The sequence below is a fragment of the Ambystoma mexicanum genome, chromosome 3q (assembly GCF_040938575.1).
Source record: "Ambystoma mexicanum isolate Mex_15411 chromosome 3q, UKY_AmexF1_1, whole genome shotgun sequence".
Taxonomy (NCBI): domain Eukaryota; kingdom Metazoa; phylum Chordata; class Amphibia; order Caudata; family Ambystomatidae; genus Ambystoma; species Ambystoma mexicanum.
Window position 1 is genome coordinate 209,839,658 of NC_090926.1, and position 25,182 is coordinate 209,864,839.

Genomic DNA, 25,182 nt, shown 5'->3' on the forward strand with positions numbered 1-25,182 from the left:
GGCAGATTCTGGGCCAAGTTGGGATATTCGATTACCTCTTGTCCTAACGGCCATCAGATCTACCCCTTCATCTGCAACTAAAATGTCAACGTTTGAGCTGATGACTGGATGCAGGATGGTGCTTCCCCAGCATCTGCTCTATAGGACCCAAGAGCAGACATTGATCAATGCCTCCACAGCCCATGAGTATGTTGAAAATTTAAGAAAACACCTTCAACATGCTTTTGCCTATTCTCAGCGAAATCTAGAAAGATCAGCCGACAGCATGAAGACCCACTATGACTTAAAGACCACCAGAAAAGAATACAATGTAGGAGACCGGGTCTATCTATACAATTTCCAAAGGAACCAGGCCAAACAGCGAACATTTATGCCTACCTGGAAGGGACCATTTGAAATTGTAGACAAGATCTCACCAGTCGCCTACAAGATCTGCATCCCCAAAGGCAGTTTGGCAGAGGGGGAACAGAAGTAGGTCCATATTAATCAGCTAAAATGTTGCCATCCTAGGCACACTCTGCAGCAACTGGAGGAGTCCTCTGCAACCCCAGAGGGGGCCACTCCAGATCCATAAAATTCCAACCCTAAAATATTCCACATATAGTCTATAAAATACAATAATAAAAATACAAATTTCTCCTGATTGATAAAATGCATATGTCCGCCAACTACATTAAGTGGTGGGGAAATGTCTACAAATATGTTTTTGCTTTGTCATCCTAGGAGAGATAACCTATAGTTGACTGGAAACCACAGAGACTGACCAAGAAGGATGAACGGGGACCGGGAGCAAAGATCTGAGGGGCCCGGAGTGTCGCTCAATACTCCTATCAGGACTGGTGAGGAGAACCAAGTGATCCACCCCTAATGGAGGAAAAGATGCTGAACTTTGCCATTTGTGGAAACCGGAGAGATGAGGCTTACATACCAGTCTTGCGAAGTTCCATTGATGGAAGTTCAACGGCCATCGCAAGAGGGTGGCTTGTGGGATGTATTAACCCACTCATCCAAGCCCTGCAAAATCATTGTGCATTGCTGGCAGCAGAAACATCATAATGGCCGCCGGAAAGCATGCTGCTCGCTAGAAATCACCAGAAATTGCGCAGTGAAAACCTGAAAAATAGGCCACCATCTACTTTGTGCCTATGTCAGTGGTAACACAGGAGACCACCGCCAAAAACCACCATTGGGCTACCTACAAAGTAGCCTCAAACCACTTGGAAATAGCAATGCTGATTGAAAAAGGAACACAGAGTTGTTTGAAAATCCGTTTTGTTGATTGTCAAAAATTGCTAAAATCATGGCTCACAAAGCACCTAAAAGATCCAACCTCTTTACTGCAAGAATCCACATCAATACAATGTCAGCAAAAATCATATGTTCTCACAACAAAATCCTCTTTTAAAGATCCTTGATGGAAAGACAGCTGTCCAAAATGGGTGTAATACCGTTGCTCACCTCTACCAGAAAGCCGGCGTTTTAAAACCATTTTTGTAAAGTTGACCAATTGAACCCCAAACTATGTCCAAGAAAGACTTGCTATCAGAAGCCTAAGAGGTGGATACAATTTAAAACTATATTCTGAAAAGGCTTGAAGGAAGAAATTGTTTAATGTATGTGTTAAAAATATGGGTTATATTATAAGAAAAGACCATTTGTATACATTGAGTTTAAGAATTAAGAGTTTCCCACACAGTGCTTCAAACGAATTTCACACCTTTTCCCTGGACAAAGGAAGCTTCCCTGCCCTTGGCCAAGAGATTGACAGGCTGGTGTGAACAGGAACTAGCAGAGGCACCCTGGCCTGTTGCTCTCAGTCAAGACAATGGATTCTTGGGATGAATAGGAATATGCCAAATTCGGGTGTAACTGACAACAAACTGCTGGAAGGAAACAAGACATGGGACCCTCTGAGTCAGCCCAGCTCTAGGAGGCGGACCAGACTGAGATGTGAATTGAATTGAAAGCAAATGTATGTTTTATAAAAATGCTTATAACAAATTGTACCGAGCTGACAAAAATGTAAAATTTTGAGAGTGTGAACAAGGAAATTCACTCACAGTTCAAGACTAAGCTGGACTCCGTGCGATGTTCTGAGACTAAACCCCAGAATTTATTCATATTGTAGCTGCAGTATTTTTGCTGTGAACTAAACCCCAGAATTTATTCATATTGTAGCTGCAGTATTTTTGCTGTGAACATATGAAATTACAGTAATATGCCCAGAGAGGATATGCATGCATGTATCCAATTTGGTGCAGAATGAATATTGAGAAACCCTCCAAAAGTGCGAAAATGTTGTCATTTCTGAACCAAAGCTCTTAGGAAGAGAAGAGTTGAACAGAAATATACCTTAGTTAATCTGTCATGTGATTTATGTAGTATTAACAAGTTGTATATAGTGTAAATATGTGTTTTATGGAAAATAAGATATGCACTACAGACACAAAGGGGAGTGTTCTTTCCCTAATCCATCAACATGACACCTGATGACACAGAATGATACACTACTCCCTTCTCAAATCAGGGGACAGGGAATCCTCTAACCTATCAAATCCTTAGAGGGTTGGGCATAGAGAATCAGCCTCCCACCCAATTTGGAAATACATAAATAAGGACTGCAAGGACAGATAGGACACACACATTTTTCCACTACTCAACTGATTTCTTGGCGCAGCACCCTGCAGGAAGACTCCAGACTCCAGATATAGAACCAACTCTAGAACCAAACTCTAGAACCCTGAAGCAGAGGCATAACCCAAACTGAACTCTTTGCAGCAGGCCTTCAGAATCTTTTGGAACCTGATTCCTACCCCTAAGCTTCCACAGGGCCTAACTAAACCATTGAACAGCCTGGCTGAGCTGTTTTGTTTCTAGCTAAGAACCCGGTGCTAGAACCAAGGTCCAGACCCAAAAAGCGGCGCTGTATCCAGACCCCGTCAGATCCAGTCCAAGAGGCCACCCAGACCGCAGTGCAGTGCTGAGAGCAGAACCCAGAGTGCCTGAGACCTGTCCGGTGGCGAGAGTGAAGCCAAACCCTTGACCAGATCTTTGACGAGGCCCATTCCAGTCCAAAGCCTAGGAGTGAGTATTTAGTCTAGAACTGTCCATAGTCATCTCTTAGTTTAAAGTAATCCTCTTCCATCCATTTCAACCTGTCCAGTACTGCATTATAGAATCTTGTGTCCATCCTGTTGATTCCAAATCTGTAAAGCGCTATCTGTCATCCTAGAACCGTGATTTAACTGTCATTTTGAAGCTAAGATCCTAAGCTTTCCAACAAACCTAAAATGACATTCCAATTATAGTTTTTCCGTATTCGTGTTTCACGCACGCAGAAAAATTGCCGCGAATTGCAATTTAGCTCCATTTCACCACATGTCAGAATAGCTGTTTCTTGTTTGCAACTGCTGAATTTCGTTTTCAATCTGATAATCATTCATGAATCATTGCTAGTGTTGACCTGTACCAATCTTAAGTAATTCTCTCTGGTACTGAATCTCCTTTAGTGAATTAAAATCATTTTAGCATATTTTCCCATTCATTGCAATCACATTCAAAAGTATCTTTGCCTGTTTTAAAATCATACCTGTTTTCTCTGAGCTTGCTGGGGGAACTGGAATTGAACTACATTATTGATTGTATTCTTGAAACCTGTGTGCTCTCATTTCCATCTCTTCATATTACATCATGGGGGGAGTGAGTAGTCACAGGGGAAAAAGTGACCACATTGTTTTGATTGAAACCATATCAAGTTTATTTCTGTGTTGCATTCTTTTCCTATCATTGCATTTCCTTGAACCCATATAAAGTATTCTCTGCTACCCTATCCTTCCTGTTCCTACTCCTAAGTGATTAAAGAGTTCTTGATATTGTAATATTACCCAGTACTGATCACTGTTTATATTCATAAGTGTGCTATTCAGATATTGTTTCTATTCATAAAAGTGTGATATATATATTGTTCAATTCTTTAAATAAACCTTTTAATTTGCAAAACAAACCTACTTCTTGGCTCAGTGAGGTCGGGGAGATCCAAAGAGAGGGACATTATATAAGGGTTCATCTTCCAGATTTAAAGAACTTTGACATAAAAATATATAAATGAGGGCTTCCATTGGGCATCCCATACTAAGCATTGACTTGGTTGGAGTGCTGGATTGAAGTCACTTACACAGTTCAACAAAATACAATGCCTAAATTCGATGTTCTAAGTGGGGCAGGCAGAGGCTAAATGGTGGCAGGGCATAATAGGTAGCATTTGGCTGCACAAGTGGATACATTACAAGCGGATAAGCAATACTGGTAAATGCGCTAAATAGTATAGTGAGATATTATATAACAACAATAGACCAGGTGATAGCAAGCAATTGTCCAAAGTCAGTGAAAAGCAGAGGCACCCACGAGGTGTACCGCATGAAGGGATTAGGTGGAAAGGTTAGGTTCTGGGGAGGTGTGGGCAAGCTGCAGGGTCAGTGCAGGCTTACCAGAAAATGGGAAGAGTCCTTGGCCCAAGTCTCAGGTGCCTCTGGACAGGCTCCAGACAGGAAAAGTTCCTTGTCATGAGGATCCTTTGGATTAGGGGGCCGGTGTTTGCCTGCCTGTGCCTGATTGGCCTTCTGTAGTTGCAGTTGGCCAATGGGGGCTCTCCTGGATGTCATGTGGTCGCCTTCTTGGCAAGGAGGAGGTCGGCGGCCATGTTGAAGCAGGAACACCTCATGTGTTTCAATGGAGGCACAGAAAAAAACGCTCGAAATGCGCTTTTTAGGTAGTTTTTTCAATAAAAATCTAATTTACACTGCTCATGTGTAATTACGGGGCTAGGAGGAGCACTTTTCAGTGGGTAGGATTTTCGAGCCCTGGGGGCTAAAAATAGGCAGGGAGCCTACCTTAGGGTGGATGCAGTCTGGTGGAGGGCTAGCCCACTGCTCCTGCAGTGTTGAGGGCTCCTGCACCTCGGTGGTCCTCTGAAATAATTCTGATACAGGCTCCAGACAGGAAAAGTCCCATTAATTATGCTCTCACTGCTTTGAGATCGGTAAAAGCACCTGAAATTGCATTATGTTAGGGCTATGACAATAGTAGGAAGGCAGCGGATTCAATACATTCCAAAGGTAGCAGGTTCAAAGGGCAACATCCCAAAGAGAGACAACCTCAGGTGAGAAAGGCAAAGCCTCTCCAATCCAACAGTGGATGAGGCAACCTACATTAATTTGTAGGACCAAACATTGACACAAAATGGAATAAGTTAATTGTAAGGGACAATGGTAGCAGGAATTAGAAAGGAAAAGTGAACACGTTTTAAATGTTTAGGAAAAGAGGTAAGCTTGGAAAATGAATTATGTATGTTGAGCTTTGGATAAGGTACCCCCCCAAAAAAAGAGTTCTAGTCTGTGTTCTTCGAATGCATAAGCTCATGAGCTATATAGATGACTGAGTTAAATAGAAAATATGCTTTTGCAGAAACCAACTGTTTTTCAATGTTTATGACACTAAATCATACGGGCGCGATCCGGGCCGATCGAGAGTTGCCCTATCAAGCCAGCCTGTAATATGAGGTTTTGCGGAGGGCATATGTTATAGGCCTCGGTGCTGAACACAATCCTGACATTCAGTGCTTGTTAGCGAAGCACATCCTAAAAAATGTGCCCTGTCATTGTGTGATGTAGACGCTCGCCATAATGATTAGCATCCCCTGCAAAGCTGCTCGAGCCATAGCAATCCTGAGATGTATCTGTCTGCCATGGCTTGTGGTCGGAGACATGCACATCGCTGAAGAACCGTCCAGCTATTAACACAACATCACCAATGCTGAAGAGAAGACACAGGCGATACCCTTCATGTCACGGGGATCTTGAGCAGGGGGTACTGTATGCCCCAGGACATGCCCAGATGACAGATACCCTTATGGCTACTGGGTGATTTTTTCAATTCTTTAACACGGTGTCCAGACCAAACATGTAGCAGGATTAGGCCCAGTATGAGAAACTATAATAGTCATCAGGCGGCACAAATATTGCTACAGGTAACTAATGTTTCCTTTCTTGCAATGGACATGATATGGGCACAACTGTATAGCACAAGAAAAACCATCAAAACAATAGTATTTAAACGCATTATTTGGATATATGACCGACAATATGAATACGACCTCTCATATGGAAATTACAACCAAATCCATCACCCACTGAAACATTCCAGAGTTATGATGAAGTACCCCACCCCTGTTATAAACCTTATAAAGCAATCTGCCTTAGTCTTGTTCCCTAAAAAAGACTTGGTATGTTTATGACAAAATTAGACTGAGGAGCATGTAATGTATGCATTTTCCCAAGCTTTCTGGCAGGTCAGATAATGCTTTGTGTCAATGTGCCGGCTGGACTACATGTATCCTGGAGGACCCGGACTGTAATTCTAGCATGGTCGGTTCTGACTTTTATCTGTCTTAAGCCGAAAATGAGGACCATTGACTATTCTTTCAAAATGTGGATGCCACCTTGAGTCTCCGGAAGAGCAGAGCTATTATTGTTATTATCACTAATAATCTAACAATAATAAAAGGCCAGCTGTATGTTTGTCCAATGCCGTCATGCACATTAGAGGCTGCCTGAATGCACAGAATGCTCCGCTAGAGGGAGCTGTTGCCTTAGGATACACAGTGGTTCAATTCACATAGCTTTGCCTGCTGTCACCACTAGAGGAAGCTGTGGGTTTAGGATATATAGTGGTCCTACTGTCTGAATGAAAACCTGCACTTTTGCCTGTGTACACAGGCCTGTACACTAGTAATAATATATTATGCATTTCAAAGGAGAAACAAGTGCGGCAAAAATAAATCTGAATGGTCCCAAATTGTAGTTCCTCATGTTATTAATGTCTGTATCTTTTCGCAAGGCTTCGAGGTTGATGGTGAAAGGAAGCGGATCCAGCCAGCCTTGTGTCCCACAAGATTTGACTCTCCTTGAAAGTCTCGGACCTATCTTTATCTAAAAACTTTACATGCCGAAAGTGTGGAGCAGCATTATAGATAAACACATTTATTTAAGGAGCAGGTAAACATTTTGGACACCTTGCGTGGGTTGGAAAACAAGGACAAATTCAGAGCTTGAAAGCCTAACAGTCAGGTAACTTTGGCTACACTTTTAGGTTCAAGGTAATGTCAATAATTTAAATGAATATTATGAGCCAAACTTGTCAGGAAATATAATGTGCAGTTTCTTGCCTCTGTCTACATGTCCATCCACCCTGAGTCCCATTTTCAATGTATCCCAGATTCTATTAATTTTCTTAAATGAAAGTCCAACTGATGTCTTCCTCAGACATGACCAAAGTGAGAATAAATCAAGAGGGGGTCCAACACATCAAAAGCAATATCTGCCAGTGGCTCGCACTGCCTGAGACTCCCAAATAGCTTAGGGACATGGGCCTAGGTAGTTAAAGGAGTGGCATAACAGATAGAGGTAAGTGTTCATACCTGGAATTTAATTATTATAAACTGTCTATTATATATAATTAAGGTGCAGTCAAAAATGGAGTAAAATTACGATATTCAAATATAACATTCAAATGAAATGAAATCAAATCAGGTCATTGCTTGAGCTAATCCCTGAGTTCCTTTTATGGTTATTCATGATTCTTAAACAACCATTTTATTAAATAATTCTAATGACAAGCCTTCAATATAGTTACAAAAATCAAACAATGTATTGGCTTTATTATACTTTCCTTCCATTCTTTGTTATAAAAAAAAATAATCTAATGCAAAATGTCAGTACCTAATTGTGTGATACCAAACCTGGTCCACAGTGACATCTACTGGGGAAGAGCAGTATTGTCACTCATTGTCTTTTCATTTACTTTTGCACCCTAGGAATCCAAGTTGGGGAAGTCAGTTGGGGAGCTCTGGCTGAATGGTAATTGTTGGAGACTGTTGGGCCGAGCCATGAACCACTTAAAGCCCTGGTAGTGACCATCCAGTATTAGTGAACAATCTGGCTGTCAGGTATTTTGTTATAGATTTATATTCTAGGTGTGTGGTCTGGTGTATGGTTGTTATTTCTCAGCCCAATATACCAGCAACAACTCTGCAATGAATTACTGAGTCTAAATGCTAAGTGAATGTTAAAAGCCAAACAAAGAATCTGTGCGCAGTGGGTAAGATAAGGGGGAGCGGTCTTATATAGTGGCCTTCTGTCAAAAATGTTAGCCTCGCTGCATGTGGCAATCCAAAAAAATAATGAAGGGATGGGGTGTTAGAAGGATAGAGGGATAGGGAAATGCAGACAAACCTGTCGTGATCATGAGTGCAGGGTGGATGTACCCGTTACCTGTGTGCCTCATTACGGGTTTGGTGGTATCTTTGTGGTAAATCCTCCAAGATACCACCAAACGGAATTACCATTACCGCCACTTGGTCTGGAGGAATTACTGCTGGATTACAAGTGGTGGAAGGTGGAATTAGTCCCCATTAATTGCAGTCCATAGGAATTGATGGTGATTTCGGTGGAATTACAGCCAGTGGTAATTCTGCTGATTTTGCAGTTTTATGGGTGGAAAGGTGGCAGATTTATTTCCAGCTCTTAGCTGGATGTCACTCCAACACCTCCCGACCAAACTCATAGTTGGCCTGTGCACTAATGTGGCGGTAATGGAATTACTGCTGCATTACAAACAATTTTTACTGCACCACCCAACGTGTAATGAGGCCGCCTTCTTTGTTTTATTGTCAGGCGGGAGTATATGCCAGGGAAGTTAGCCATGATCTGGTCATAAACACATACAAATTCATGACACAAAGTTAGTACTATTTACAATATAATATTTCAACTCCTTTAATCAATTCAGGATTAGCAAGTTGTCAAGGTTAGCATTATGTGTGGATTGAAAGCCAGTCTGGGATACTGTCCCAAGTCCAGAGAGGCTTGGGCTGTCTGGTGGGCAGGGGACCTCCGTCATATAGGAAACTCCTCATCTGTCACTTCTGATTTAAATGAGGAACAGCTTGGCATTCTGTCTCGGCACTGCTGAGTCTTTTTTCCGGCATCGGTGGTTATCGCCAGACACTGGAAGAAAATAAGGTAGAGAAGCAGTGTCAGGACTTTGAGTTTTGGAGGAGAAGAGTCTGCTGTTTTCATGTAAAATGCCATAGAAAGACACCCGTTGTGATCTTCCATGGTGACTGGCTGCCCTCCCTCGAGTCTCCTCCCCTTGTTTTTCACAATACCATTAAAAGGAACAGTGATAGTGAGTGAGCGAGTGAACAGGTGTGTGAAGGTGCAGTTCTTTAAACTACTTTATTTATTGGCAAAGCGAGACAGACAGATGACATAACATGACATGACAGTTCAAACATTGATTAGACGTGCTATTCCAAGCAATCACAATCACCACCCCGACTGATCTGATCATCAATAACTCTACTCCTTTTAACCTTATACCAAATATATCCCAGTACTCTAATATCTCAACCTCCTTCCCACCACTCACAGTAAAGCCCAGTATTTAAATAAATTCGGCTTGTATACAATAGGGAGCGCATTGGTAACATGGTTGATAAGCGGCAGCCAGATCACCGCATAGTTTGCATATGGTCTCATTGATAGGACAGTGATTTTTTGTGCAGCAAGAATCTCCCATATTTTGCCCCACCACATATGTATATTTGGACCCTCGATGGCCTTTCAGCTTCACGCTGCGATTTTCACCGCAAGTACGAGATAAGTGATAAGGGTAGCAACGTTACCCCTCAGTGGATAAATCGACTCCCCCAAATACCCCAGAAGCACTATCAATGAGTCCATCGGTCAATAGACATTCGTGATTGACTTGATGTGGGAGAGAACCTCCTTCCTGAAGTAACGTGCTTCCACACATGGAGAAATGTCCCATTCCCATTGCAACACCCCAGCATACTGTAGGATACACGCGCTTCATTCAATTAAGCCTTTCTGGGGGCAAATACCACCTATAGCACAATTTTAGTTGACATTCCTTATCCGTAGTGCAGTGAGACGCCCATAGATTAGTAGCCCAGATATGACCCCAGGATGCATCCCAATACGTTGAACTAAATCTTGCTCCCACTTTACCATGGAAAGCTTTCTTGGGGGTCAAAATGATCAAGGAGCTTATAAAATGTTGCTTTTGTCAAACCAGAGAAGGATGTGCGCTCCAGTGCACACAAAGCACTAGTCGCCCTCTGCTTCACCTCTGGGTTGGAGGCCCAGTGACGCAACTGGAATACGTGAACCTCTCACCTTCACCCAGAGCAGAAGTCCCTTCGCGCTCCACAAACGTCTGCAGGATGTATCCTACATATAGAAGTCTTAATTCCTTCAGGCCTCCCCCTCACCCATTGTTCAAAGCCTTTCTTCCGAACATCCGGTGTAAAGTCTGGGTTACCAAAGACAGGGGATAGTGGGCCCAACCCGCGAGCGACTCCCCATTTTATAACCACCCTGTTCCAAAAGGAAAGCGAGACCACTGTTGATATCAGGAAGGGGAAGTCCTCGGAATATCGTGTAGCATTTGTGAAGGGGAGTTGCAAAAGAGAGGCCGGCATTAAGTCCTGCTCCGGGTGAAACCATTTAGTCTGTGTAGCATTTGACCCCATGAAAACACATGTGATAATTGCACAGCTAGGTAATATTGATAAATATCATGGCCTACCCAATGTAGCATTCCTCAACAGAATCCTTTCAAAGATTTGCGCTCTGCTACCCTCCTATATAAAAGTGAATATTGTACTCTGTAGTGCATGCAAGCTACCAATGGGTCGTGTACAGGGAGAGCAAGGAAATGGTATCGAAGCTTGGGTACCACATTCATCTTTAAGTAAACGAAGTTGGCAAACAAGGACGGCGAGACTCAGAGCAAGGACCTGAATTATAAAGAGTGGTGTAACGAGCGCTGCGGGCGAGTGTGGGTGTGGGGACTTGCCAAGTCCTCCACCAATAAGACAGAACCAAGTTGTTTTTACAGACACACTGCGCGCACACACAATATAAATTGCAGTCGGTGTATGTTTATTTCCCAAGAGGCTACCTTCTGGGGAAATAAACATCCACCGACTGCAATTTATATTGTGTGTGCGCGCAGTGTGTCTGTAAAAACAACTTGGTCACATTCATCTTTATGCTTATGACATGACCCAACCAACACATTTCCTGGGCTTTCCAACGGTCCAGTGAACTAGCCAATTCCGCAAACAGAGGCGGGAGGTTAATCCTATAAAGGGCTTTTAACATCTGATGGGATCTTAATACCTAAGTAATCTATCGTGTCATGCCTCCATGTTATTAGACACAAATTCGATAACGATTGCTCAACTTCAGGAGCGATCAAGATAGCCAAGCCCTGGGACCCCATAAGCGCAAACATACATGTCTCCACCTCGTGACCATGACCAAGGAATCATCAGCATAAAGGGAAACTTGTATTCCTTGCCCTTTTGTGTTATACCCCGAATATTCCTGTTACCCCTAACCCCTCTTAGCAAAGGCGACAACAGGAACCCATGCCTCGTTCCTTTCACAATGGATATAGGTTGCGTTGATTAGCCATTGATCTAAAAGAGTCTTAAGATATTCCCATTCCAGCTGGTGGATAGCTTTGTAGGGATCCAGTGAGCTCACCTTCCAGTCCCCTCCTTCCATCCACTTCTATAATGTTAACTATCCTCCTGATATTATCATGCGCACTTCTTTGGACGATAAAGCCCGCCTGATCCAAATAGATGAAGTCAGGAAGTGTGACCAGAAAATGGTTTGCCAAAACTTGAATAGATCTTAGCATCGTTACTCATAATAGTTATGGGTCTAGCCAGCTCTGATCTCTAGCAGGCTTCAGAATCAAGATCGTGGATGATTCTTGCATGGATGGGGTAAACCTCCCCATTGTCAGGAAAGTATTAAACAACTTTGTCAGGCAAGGGATCAATAGGGTTTGGAATTTTATATAAAATCGTGTGGTGAGTGCATCCAGGCCCAGAGATGATTTTTAAGTGACTTGATGAACCGTTCAACCTCTGCCTCCCGTTTTGGCTGATGCAGTTCTTTTCCCTTCTCCGGAGTCAGGCCCGAGAGAGCTCCGGCAACCAGGTAATCTACTTGGGCTATGGGATTGTGCAGTGTTCCCGCCATAGTTGAGGCATAGTATTGATGCAGTAGGTCAGGTTTACTGGCATTGTTGCAATGTAGGATCCCGACCCATCTCTCTGAGTCAAGATGTTATTACGGTCCTATGTTTAGCCCGTTTGTGCGCCAATGTTCCATTCACCTAATTACCCCTAGAATAGTATTATTGTTTAGTTTTTAATATGGCCTTTGTGGTACTTTCAGCAAGGTGTGCCTCAAGCTGTGCCATATCAACTCTCATTTTATGGCTGGCCTTCAATGGCCCAACGGTTGTATGCTCATTCTCTGTCAAACCTCCTCCTTCAGAATAGCTCTATGTCTTTCCCTTAAATTAGTGTAGGCAGCTGTACAATTTATGAATCCCCCTCGAATTACCGCTTTCATGACATAACAGAACAACCCTAGGGTAGAGCCACCACAGATTTATTTCCAAATAATTTATAATAGCTTGTGCTACCTCCTGACACAACATCCTATCTTTCAGGATCTATCATATAGTCTCCAGGGTCTTCTAGCAGGAGTCTCCAAACCTGTAACTGTGAGCCACAGCAAAACTAGAGCTTGATCAGAGAGCAACATACAAGATTTTGGAATACAGGGACCCAGGGAATATGTCACCAATTTAGCATCTATTGTCGAGAAGCTTCTATGAACATGTGGAAAATACATACAATCTTTACAGGCACTGCTTCTAAACCTCCAAATATCAATAAGCCCCAATTCCTTGAGACTTTTGGCGAAGTCTACTACATTTCTGTAGTCTATTTGTGGAGGTGGGAGCATTTTATCCTCATCTGGATTGAGATTGAAATCCCCTCCCACATTACAACTGTACCTTCAGCAAAGGCCAGCGCCTGTGGTAGGAAATCCATCAAGAAGAGATCTTGTTTGTCGTTGGGATCACTCAAGTAGATAAGTGTAACATATGGCCCATTGGGGGACCCTTAACACATTGAACCCTCCAATTAGGGTGACAAAAAATCCTAGACTTAAAAAGGAGGTTGTTCTAGCAATCAAGATAGCAACACCTCTCTTCTTTTCAGCTCCTGTAGCAAAGAAACCTTGAGTAAACTGTATGTGTGTTAATCTACATTCATCCGTTCCCAGCAAGTGAGTCTCCTGGAGGAAGACCACTAAAGCAGACATGTCACACAATTTAGACGGTACTCACTTCCTTTTCATAGGTGAGTTTAGACCCTGGATATTCCAGGTCAGCATATAGAGGGAGTCTGCCACTTCACACGCAGGGGGTCTGCCATGAGATTCCCCAGCCAGCGTTATCACATTTGGATTGCACCAATACAATACAAGGTCAATTGTCCAGCATATTCATGTTCTCTCCATCTCGCTACCGTTTTCACTAATAACATTCCTCTTTATCCCCATTCCATCCCATTCCCCAAAGTATGAAACCCAACACCCAGTGTTAATTAACAAAACCGTAAAACAATAGTGAGGTGATACCGGAGCTAGGACAAATAATGCCCTATCATTCCATCTTACCCGCCTCCTTACATCTAAAACCCAATGCGAACCACCCAGCAGAGCACCCAACAAAAACGCTGCCACCATATGGGATTCTAACACACGTGACCCAACCATAAAACTTCAATCAGTAGAAGACTCTGCCATCACTAGCTCAGGTTGGGTTTTTCTGACTTTGAGAGAAATTCCGGGATTTGCAACGTCTCCAACTCTGGTCTAGGGGCCAACCCTAGAGACACTCCACATGGAGGGCGAATGTGAATGCTTCTTCAAGGAAGAGGTCCCATGTTCCCCTGGCGTCAAGAGTGGCTCAGCTTCCTCCATGGATTTAATCATCCTCTCCGAATAGGTGAATTAAAGAGCTGTACGGAAGTCCCATCTATAAGGAATCTTTTTCTTGTGAAGCCATTACATCATTGGCCTCAGATTCTTCTGCCTGGCTAATGTTGCAGCTGCAAGGTCTTAATACAGGACAATCGTCACACGCTGAAAGCTAATCTGTGCAAGTTACTTGGATGCCACCGTTATACGTTCCTTGACAGCATAGAAAGTAACCCTAGTGACTACATCAGGGACAAAACCTTGCCGAACATGTCTAGGAGGTCGGGTTTGATGTGTCCGGTCCAGCTCTGCCTCCTCATCATTCGAAAGCTTAAGGATAAGGGAAAAGAGATCCTTCACATAGTCTGCCAAGTCAGCATCCCCATTTGGGTCGGCATCCAGCCTATTCGCAAGTTGTTTGGGCACGTGCGATTTTCCGGACCCTCCTGCCTGGACTCGAGAAGATCAGCGCGGGCCCCCATAGCTTCAATTTGTTGAGCACATTTGACGGTTTCATAAGTTTGCTCGCAAATCATCATTTCTGCATCCTCCAGGCGTTTTTTGGATTCCTCCACAGGTTTATCCTTGGAGGCTATATTGCGCGGCATCTCCGACATACTACTCTGGATCGCCAATTCGATCTCTGTGATCCAAAGCTGAAAGTCCGACTTTGGGGCTCATCTGGGTAAATCAGCTGAACTTATTTCATCATGGACCTGGGCCACTGTAGTTTCAATTTTCTTTCCCTTTTATTGAGCCTGCAGGAGGTTGGCAATGTCTGAGGTTGTGCGCCCCTTGCTTGACTTTACCATGATTTGTGCGGCATGAACTGGGCACTCATGAGGGAGTATGGCCACACGGCAGTGAAGTACACCTGTACAACCAATAAAATCGAATATCCCAGCACTGACCAACACGTTCCCTGAGGAGTATAGAGTGCAAGTCTATCCCCTGCACAAACAGGGGAGAGAACCACCAGACAGCCCTGATTGACTTTGGCTAAATCCCCCACCAGCCAAGGGGACTCTGGGAGAACTGCTCACCACAGAATGATGACACAAACCTGTGGCTGAAGACTGACCCAAGCCCCTCAACACAGGTGGAGGTCGAGATCAGTGCCCGTAGCTAGGTACAACTCCTGATAAGCTGAGCTTTCGCCAATCGTGGAAGCTAAAGACCCAGCGCACTCAGTAGCACCCCGGGAAGGCTTCCTCCCCAATCCGTCCTCACTGTCAGGGAAATGAAGGAGCCGTTGTGGCAGCACCACTACTACAAGGCTCGGTTAGAAGCTCCACATAAGTTGTTAAGTGCATCCCACCAGTGGCGGCTGCTATCATGGGGCGGCCGGGCGCCGCCCCCCCAAAAAAAAGAGAGAAGCTAAAAGAGATTCAATCAGAGAACTTCTCTGATTGAATCTCTTTTAGTGTGTAGTGCTGCTGCATTTCCTTTGCCAACAGCGCGGGGGCGCTGTAGCAAGGAAACAATATTGTAGGCCGGCCCGGCTTTTACAGCAGGGCGCGACCCAATTTAGTAAATTATTTTCTATCATAGAGTGCGTGGAGCTTGTAGCTCCACGCACTCTACGTAGCCCCTTTCATTGGAAGCCTGGCGGGGCGCTTCAGGGGTGGCCCCGCCAGTCTGAAATGTGCGCAAACAGCGCACTTATTCGGATTCCCTCCTCCCTCCCCTGCCATGAATACAGTAATGTCATTGGCTGGCAAACAGCCAATGACATTACTGTATCTATGACTAGCGGCGCAGCCGCAGGGTGTGCGCCTGCGCCGCCTTCACACGTCTGTTTCTCTTCGGTGGACGACGAGTGAACAACACGACACGACTAGTGCTGCTGCACCAGCGGCGCCGCGGTAAGTACCCCAAAATTCTGTTTGGGCCCGGGGACTCGGAAGTGTTACACACACTCCCCTCCCCGGGCCCAAACTATGTGGTCCACCACGGCCCAGGCGGCAGGCCCAGTCAATACTGAACGACGTGTAGGCTAGGGCCTACACGTCGTTCAGTGTTGCTGCCGAGCTCAGCTGACTGCCTTGGGGCGAGCCTTGGTGGTAGCGGGCCGCCAGCTACCACCAAGGCGGGGGCCGCTTGGGCCTACTTTGTCAACCCCCGGTCCGACCGGGGGTAAACAAAGTAGGCCCAGGGCCAGGCCGGTCCGTGCACTGCCGTGCCCCAAGGTACGCAAGGCGGCCCAGGGCAGGCGTGCGCTGCTGCTGCTGCACTGTACATTTTGATCCGATCAAAATGTACGGTGCAGCGCACGCCTGCCTGCCCTGGGCCTTGCATACCGTGATCCTGCCAGTGCCAGGCCGGTCCGTGTGTGCACTGCCATGCCTTGGGCCACGCCGGACCGCCGGTACGCAAGGGAAGGCCCAGGGCAGGCGTGCGCTGCTCCTGCTGCACTGTACATTTAAATGTACAGTGCAGCAGCAGCGCACGCCTGCCTGCCCTGGGCCTTCCCTTGCGTACCGTGATCCAGTGCCAGGCGGATCACGCTCAACACGACTGGCATTACCCATGTTTTTACATGGCCATGTCACACAGATAATTGTTATTGCACTGGTAACCCTAATATTATAGAATCCATGCTGTGTTTCCTTGGTTCATTTGCAGCCACGGAGAGTGGTTTTCTATTGCCGCGCTGCACTGGTGGCGCTAATAGAACAGCACGGGCCTGATTTGCACAGCGTTTCCAATGGGATTGGGCCATTGTTCAACAGGCCGTGCATGCTTCAACACTGCTATTATACTTCGAATGACATGGCCCTATGACACTGGTGAAAATCACAATAGCATGCATGCCCCAAGCCTGGCCATCACTTCTGCAGACATTGCAGCTTTGCTTGGAAGTCCAGCGGCTTCTGGAAAGGCCACTGCGTGCATTCTGCAAAAATGCACGCGTTTGCTGAGCGACTTGCGCCCGGTAATATTAATATTAAAAGGGCTGTGCTTACACTGCCAGTCACTGGGCTTTATTATTGACGTCAATTGCAACCACACATAAACAAAAGTTTGACATCTGTTTGAAAAGTACTGGCTGAATGGTGCTTTACCAGCAACCCACAGAACAAAAGAGCACGCGTTTATTAAACCCCATTACAGGGCGCCCAAACCGCATCCTATCAACACCATCCCTGAAAGTTTGTTTATTCGCTGATGATTTAAAACTCACTATATTACTAATTTGAGAAACAACTTCAAAGCGCTGTGAGTGATAAAGGGATGGGGGAAGAAGTGTGCAGGGGATCTTAGAGGAGAACCGTGTTCCCTCACATTCCATACATGCAATGCCCAAAACTGTAAGCTTCACTATTGCCCAGCCCGTAATCTGTGAGTGGGCTTGCCAGGGCAGCAGGGCTCATCCCCGGCACTTGTTTCTGAGCCCTGGCACTTATTTCTCATCCCAGCTTGATTATGTTGTGGTGTTGTGGCAACTCCACTCCATTAGGCATCCGTGCCTCGCTGAGTGTGCCCAGTTCCTCCCTCCGTCCCACAATTGGCTAGTGCTCAAGGAAGCAAAACCTGACCCCGTGGTGCAGCAACCTCCGCCGGGAGTCCCAAGGAGAGCATCCTGGCCCTCCATCTTGCTTCCTGTAAGGTGCACAAGCTTTGGCCCTCAAGGGTATCTTTGTCGACCCATTACTACTCCACTTTGGGGACTCAACAGAGAGCACAGATGCAAGGGAAAGTGGCGCTCTTTCACACAATCACAATACTTTTTAAACATAGCTTCCATAGTTGTTTAGCACATATACACCATTATGGAACTGCACACCTCCATGCAAGCTAGTCTGGCTCCATCTCAAAAATAGCAATCTTACCAAAAATATCAGTCTGCATCCTCTTTGCACGGGACAGCAAGCAAGCCCAGAACTGTTTCATTCTAATCAGTGAGCTGTAGTTCTTTTTTAATGTTGGTAGTGCTACGGTACCAACCCTAAGCCAAAATGATTGCATTGAGGTATGGAGGCAGAAGGGATCTGAAGAGAGGCACACAGCTTGTGTGTGATGTTTAGTTATTTACCCACCCACTGATTGCCAAGGGGCCTTCTAATCATTATGGGCTTTCTCACCCATTGCCGGCCCAACCTCACCCAAAACACATCCTCTTAGGAGCTCTTTGAGCTAACAACAGTAACATCAAACTTTGGCCAGCCAGTGTTCTTTTGAAACAGTCTTCTGTGAATGCCAGTACATGGTGAGAGGTATTTCCCTGTATAAATAATTATGCAGGATGTTTTGATTTGTTACCCCCTTGCCCCTCTTCTCTCTGATCTACAACCAGTTCTCTGACTTGCCGTTTCTCCTTCTTGCTTATCTGCACCCCTGGTATTTAACTGTCAGCCTGTGCTTCTTCTTCCTGCTGTTTACCCACCTTCCCCTTTGACCTCGGCTCACTGCCTTGTGTTGTGCTTGATCTGTCTACCTTCACCCCTTCATCTCTTGTTGTGGCACTGGCCAGGCACAGCTCTAGCACAGCTACACTTGCCAGGCACTTGCAGGCACAGCTACACTTGTCAGGCACTTGCCACTTGCCAGGCACAGCTGTAGCAGAATTAAGTACCCGTTGTTGTAGAAGCATAAACATGGTGCAAGTTCCTGGGCATCATGATCAGTGCCTGGCAGAAGCTTACACCGTATGCACAAGGCCACAATGTTGGCTTTGTCAATGCTTGTGTTTGAACAGGATTTCAGTGGCTTTGCCAATGCTGTTTTTAACAAAAATGTATATATTGCAGCGTTATACAACTGATGACTGGCAAATGGTGGTAGTTGCTGGTACTTTCTTTACACATTGTACTAATGATTATTCTGGTGCAGCTTTAATGTTACAAGCAGTTAACTCTCTCTCCTTCATGTGTGAAAACCATTTTAATACTGCTCTGAGCCTATGTTGCCATTTCTCAGATCAGTCTCTCGCTTTCTCTTTACAGACCATCAGCAACACCTTACATGAACAAATCCAACCAGTCATGGGCAATTGTGCAACTAAAAACATCGGACTTCAACCTCCACAGTGCACCTTCCGGGATTTGGATTTCCCATAGCCTGCGAAGGAGTTCATTGCAGTGACCATTCTCCAGAACGAGGTGAGCTAGCATGAGTCTTTTGTAGGGTTTGGTGCTCAGGGAACTCCAACTCTGTTTGTGTTCATCTGTAGTAAAGAAGGCACACAGCTATCTTGTTTAAAATATTTTTGAAAAGAAGCCCATGTTTGTGGGGATCAATGAGGTGGGGGAAAATCTGATGAACAGTACAGACTACAGATACAGAATGGCATCTATGACTAGCTGAGAGGGTGGCATGTGAAAATGGAAAGTCATACATACAATGCAAAAAGGCCTGCTTAGGGTTCAACGAAAGCAAACCTGTCCATTTGGAAACTGTTTTTCGAAGGATAGCATTGGGTGGTGGTTCCCACTTACCTCATGATGTCCTGGTATCTTCCAGTTGAATGGTATACAGTAATTTGTTTTACTGCTGTAAAATCCCACAGTCTTTCAAACATCAGAATACCTTCTTTCTAATCTTCACCATTGCTCCCACAGTGCTTGGGAGGGGTTGGGGTTGTGTCATGCAGTCAGAAAAATCTCCCTACATTTTAAACAATGTTTTTTTTAGAACAGTATTAACAGAACAAACTTGCCTCATTTCCTCCATAAGTACTCATTTGCCAAACAAGCTGCAATACGTACTGTGTGGCTGGTGACACATTTGCTAACGGGCATGTGTGTTAACGCATGCATAGATAACATCGGCAATTATACTCAACTGTATTGGTCGATGATAAGTACAGCAGAGTTGTGTAGAATTGCAGACGCTATCTGTGTCTAATACCGACTTATTATACTTATGTGTTATTGAAGAGCATACCTAACAATGACTGCATGATCCCATCTACATATACATGTACATAATCATTTTGCTTATTAACAGGTGTCACTGTTGCCGAAAATGAATTCAGTGGACCAATTACTCTCAAAATAATTTTCTGGATTCACACACAGTGAACAACTGGAGGTGAAAAGACTAAGGCCTGATCGGCCAGATGTAAAAATTGAACAGTCCACAAAAGATAGGGGAAAGGCTTACACACGCACATTTTCCATGGTGTGGTATGAAAAGAAGACATGGCTCACTGGTAGCATTGCTAAGCAGTCTTTGTTCTGCTTCCCTTGCCTGCTGTTTGGAGGTGAAACGGCCTGGACAAAAACCGGAGTCACTGACTTAAAGCATTTGTCAGAAAAAAGCAAGAGACATGAATCGTGCAAATCTCATATTGAGAATATATTACAGCTGCGCATGTTGGGGAGTGTAAACATTGCAACACAGTTGGATGATGCCTATCGCCGGAGCGTGATGAGGCATAATGAGCATGTGGATAAAAACCGATACATCTTGTCAAAGTTAATAGACTGTGTGCGTCTTTGTGGTGTGTTTGAATTGGCTTTACATGGCCATGATGAAACTGAAGACTCTTTAAATCCTGGTGTATTTAGAGGCCTGGTGGATTTTGTATCCAGCATAGACAGTGCAATGGAACTACACTTAAAAAATGCAACAGTATTCAAGGGCACTTCAAAAACAATTCAGAATGAACTGCTGGACTGCATGCTCACGGTCACCAGAGAGATCATTGTAGCGCAGTTAAAATGCAATGATTATGTGGCTATTCAGGCAGACGATACAACTGATATTTCCACTAAGACTCAGTCTGTGCTAGTCTATCGCTACACTGATGAGCGATACAGAATTGTTGAAAGGTTTTATGAATTCTCTGATCTGAAAGACTCTAGTGCGCAGACCATTGCTACTGCCATAATGGAAAAATTGGACAAAGTATTCCCTGAAGATTGCCACAAAAAAAAGTATTTGCGCAAACATATGATGGTGCGAGTGTAATGAGGAGGGTGTCTGGTGGAGTCCAAAAGAAAGTAGCTGAAGTGTATCCAAATGCACATTATGTGCATTGCTATGCACACCAGCTTAACCTCATCATTGAACAGGCTGTTTCAAAAATCTCACAAACTCGAGTTTTCTTTTTGGATATATCTGGCTTCTGTACATTTTTTTCTCGTTCTCCAAAAAGAACCGCAGTTCTAGATGAGGTATCAGATTCCAGACTTCCAAAACCATCTGACACTCGCTGGAGCTACATATTCGGTAGTGGAAGCCATATATCGGCACAAGGAAGCACTCCGTATATGCTTTGAGAAAATTATTGAAAGACGGACTGATTTTGAGGGGGTTACTGTGCATGAGGCCCAGGTATTCATTCGAACTCTGAAAGAGAAGGAGTTCCTTTTCTTCCTTTTTTTGTTCAATGACATAATGCCCCATGTTGACATTTTATATAACCAGCTTCAGAAGCGAGGCATTGACTCTGTGTATGTGCAGAAAGCTACTGCAACTTTTATCAAGTGCATTGGCAGAGTACCTGAAAGCACTGACAATCTGGAAGCTAAACTTCCATCAGAGGCAACTTTTTCAAGTCGCAATGTAAATATGAACACTTTGAATCGTTTGGCTAAAGAAGTATGTGATATTATAGTTACACAAGCCCAAGAACGCTTTGCATTTACTAACCACTTGTAGGGGGCCAAATTGTTGCAGAGTGACCTATTTCAAACACATGGACAGTCTTTTCCCAATGATGCACTGAATGCAACTGTCCAAGCGTACCCCATGTTAAACAAGGAAAGACTGCGCACTGAGCTTTCAATTGTTTATGAGAGACCAGAATTCTGTAGTTCAAGTGGGGCAATTTCTTTATTAAAATTGTTCGTTGAAAACAATCTCGAAAAAGCATTTAGTGAGACAATGCAGTTATTAAAAAGTCTGATTACTACACCCATGACAACAGCTGAGTCTGAGCGCTGTTTCTCCACCCTGAAGCGAATTAAAACATTCTTGAGAAACACAATGACTGAAGATCGTCTGAATGCTTTGGCCATGCTGTCCATGGAAAAACAACTAATTCAAGAGATCCCTGACTTCAATACACGGACTATTGATAAATTTGCCTCTCTGAAAAATAGACGTGTACAATTTGTGTACAAACTTTCAAAATGATTGACCAGTGAATGTTCTGTTACAAACAAACTATTTGCAGTTATTATGTGGGTTACCTTGAATTCTTTGTTTCAATGGCCTTATATATGTTAGGATTTTGTGTAAGGTTGCAGTGATCTATTTGACAGAACAGTGAGAAATGTGAAGTATGTTTTGATGTTATGGATGTTTGTTGATAATAAAGCACTCAACATAGTAAACTATTTCTGGTGGTTTTTTCTCCATGCAATATGTATGTGCTATTTCTGAGACCTGTGCATTCCACATGTTGCAACTTTGAGCAACTGAAGCAATGGCAACTCAGCGAGGCAGACAGCCATTAGAGGTAGGACAAATATGTCGCATTAATTAAGTGGTTAAAAACTAAAGTAATATTTTAGCTTAGTTTCCCCCTTTCAGAAAATGCCTAAAATCCCACCTTAGTAAGAGGATGAACGCATGTGAATGCCAGTAACAACATGACAAACATGTTTCCATCATTACTGACTATATAATGAATTTCTTTATGCAGACACCATAGTACCAGCTATTCCCAATACAAGCTGCTGTAAGATACACCATCACACTTGCACACGTAAGAGTAGTGTACCACCATTAATATGTAAAACCAAATGCTTTTTTTCATATTTCGGTGGGTTTTTTGGACAGTAAATTGCACATTTTGTAGGCCATTTTTCCCAAAATTTTGTGGGGGGAGAACCACCCCGCACCCGCCTTGTGGGGGTGGGCTCGCGTGCTGCGCGCGCTCGCTACTATATTCGCCCGGGGAAATGTACGCCCCACCAGCTTTCAAACTCACCAGCCGCCACTGCATCCCACTGAACAAGGATCAGAGCACACGCAAGGCAGGGACGTCATTTAGGGGTCACCAGAGGTCCAAGAGTGACCCCTATTTGTTTGTTTGTGACCTCTGGGCCAAACCTGCGACCCCAGGCAAATCCATCTGGAAATGGGCCAGGAGCGGGGCTAATTTGAATGCACGCCGAGGCACACACGTTACGGGGCACCATTTTGTTTCAGCCAGCATGTGAGTGTAGCAGTCAGGTTCAGCCCTGAACCCATGGCTACGCACGACTCGTATGCAACTTTGCCAGTCCCCTGGCCCACCTCAACATTCTTCAAAGTTACTGACTCTTAACACGTGAGGACTGAGGGGATGGCGACTGAGTTGACGTGGCAAAGGTGGGCTCGGCACTGACAGGCTGGGCCGTGAAAGAGGTAAACGCACATGGCCCAGGGCCAGCCCAGGCCTTGTCAGGTTGTGCGCCGGTGGGCTGTGCGTATCGTCAGTGCTGGTCATTGGGCCAGCCCTCGCCGAATCCGAGATCCGGCACCAGATGTGAAGACGGATCTCGGGATCCGGCCAGAGTCAGCCGCCAACACCAAACCCATGCTCAGGCCTTCTTAAGGATGGCTGGGCCTGGCCTGCACTTACCTTGTGCCATCTTGAGGAGACGGAGTTGCCACGTCATCGTCTGGAGTCTGCTGCTGGATCTGCTGAGCCTGTTGCTGCCATCATCCTGGATCCTGTTGCTGGAGCTGCCATCACCGGATTCTGGAGCTTGACCTCGCCTACACCGTTGCACTGATAGGTTTTGTTGTTTTCCTCATCCAGGCCTTAGCATGTACCAGTGAGTAGTTCTCGGCGTGGTTCCAGGCGTTTCTTCACAAAGTTCTTTCATCTGCAGGCTGGCGAGTGCAGGCTGCATGCCCGACAGTGTTCAGTGCCCTTGTCCCCATGCAGTTATTTTACACATTTTTGTAAAAGTAGCAGGCACGCATCACAGACAAAACTGCCGGGCCCATGAAGGTGGGGGCTGGAGCTCCAAGCAGCTCAGCCCCCACCTTCGCGGGCCCGGCAAATCCAATCTGCCCTCTGCGAGCACACTGCACACAGAGCAGATTACCTTTGCTTTGTGCACAGTGCTCGCACAGGGCAGCGATCGTGTAAACATTGCTTTTAATGCAACATTCAGGGTATTTATTCAAGTTTACCTCAGTACTCTCATGGTACTAAGATAAAGTTGAATATCTTTAAATTACCCTAAATGTTGCATTAAAAGCAATGTTTACAAGATCTCTGCCGTCAAAGACGTTTTTATGGGAGGGCAAAAGGGGCACTTGCCCAGGGCCCCCACTAGGAGGCAGCCCCCACAAGGCTGCCTGATCTAAAGTAAGATTCAAGTGTGCAACAGACTTAAATAGCACATGCCAGGAGATTTTATGGCATGCTGCTAAGGCGCTAAACCTATTGCCTGTCTGTTTTGACAAGTACATTCTGCCTTGATCAATTAATCATGTAGTGCTTTCTGTGTTCACTGTGGAAGACATAGTTTGTGTGTTCCATACGGCACAACCTCTGTAGCATTCTTTCCTTCCTGTGGGAATTATGTTGATCATTGCAATAGCCAAAGTTGAAATCCATATTGATACATTGAGTGCTACAATGATTCAGAAGTTAGCTCAGTGTGTTAATCACTCATTGCAGAGATATGTGTTCATATGAAAGATTAGAAGAGCACATTCCAGCAAGGCTGACTGAACCTTTCATATGTCTGGTCTGAGGTTTATAGACCTACCTGCATATGTACTTGGTTTTACAGCATAAAAGGTGCTATTATCAGCAATGTTCCTGCACCAGATAGGGGTTGCTATACAAACAAACATATCATTCGTGTGGCCAAGGTCTAGAAATTGGTTTGTTCAGATGGGGTGTTCTAAAACCTAGGCAATCCCCTCCAAAGTTGAGAATAAACTATAAGTCCAAGAGGTGAATAAGTATCCAAATTCAAGACTGTGGAACCAAAGTGTTCATGCTTGTATCCTGGCTTTGCCAGCAGACGATACAGTGATCCTGGTCAAATAATATAATATATCTTGCATTCCTGTGCTGTCTTCTGTGAGGTTTGCCTTCTTGCATGCTACTGGCATTGTTTAGCTCATTACTTGATCTTTCTTCTTATGAAGGCCATTTGAGTGGAAATGGTGGTAGACAGGAGAGAGCGGATCAAATGTTGTAGACCTTGTGCAAGCATATTTTAAGGTCTGCTTGTTTGTCACAAAAAACATTTAGCTTTTTGTGTAAAAGTCAAAGGTTTTTCTGCACGTTTATGAATGACAATTTCACAAGCCATTGTTTTGGAAGTATTTAAAGTAT

The 25,182-nt window shown here is 44.6% G+C and overlaps 1 long non-coding RNA gene across 2 annotated transcripts in view; it reads right to left on the reverse strand.

Moving 5' to 3' along the window:
• Positions 1 to 8,815: 8,815 nt before the first annotated feature.
• The window catches only part of LOC138582336 (uncharacterized), a 151,181-nt gene continuing 134,814 nt past the window's right edge, over positions 8,816 to 25,182 (reverse strand). For both annotated transcript variants that reach the window (XR_011305008.1, XR_011305009.1), the window contains one exon: positions 8,816 to 9,062. This is a non-coding gene — a long non-coding RNA (uncharacterized lncRNA). The remainder of the gene's footprint in view (positions 9,063 to 25,182) is intronic.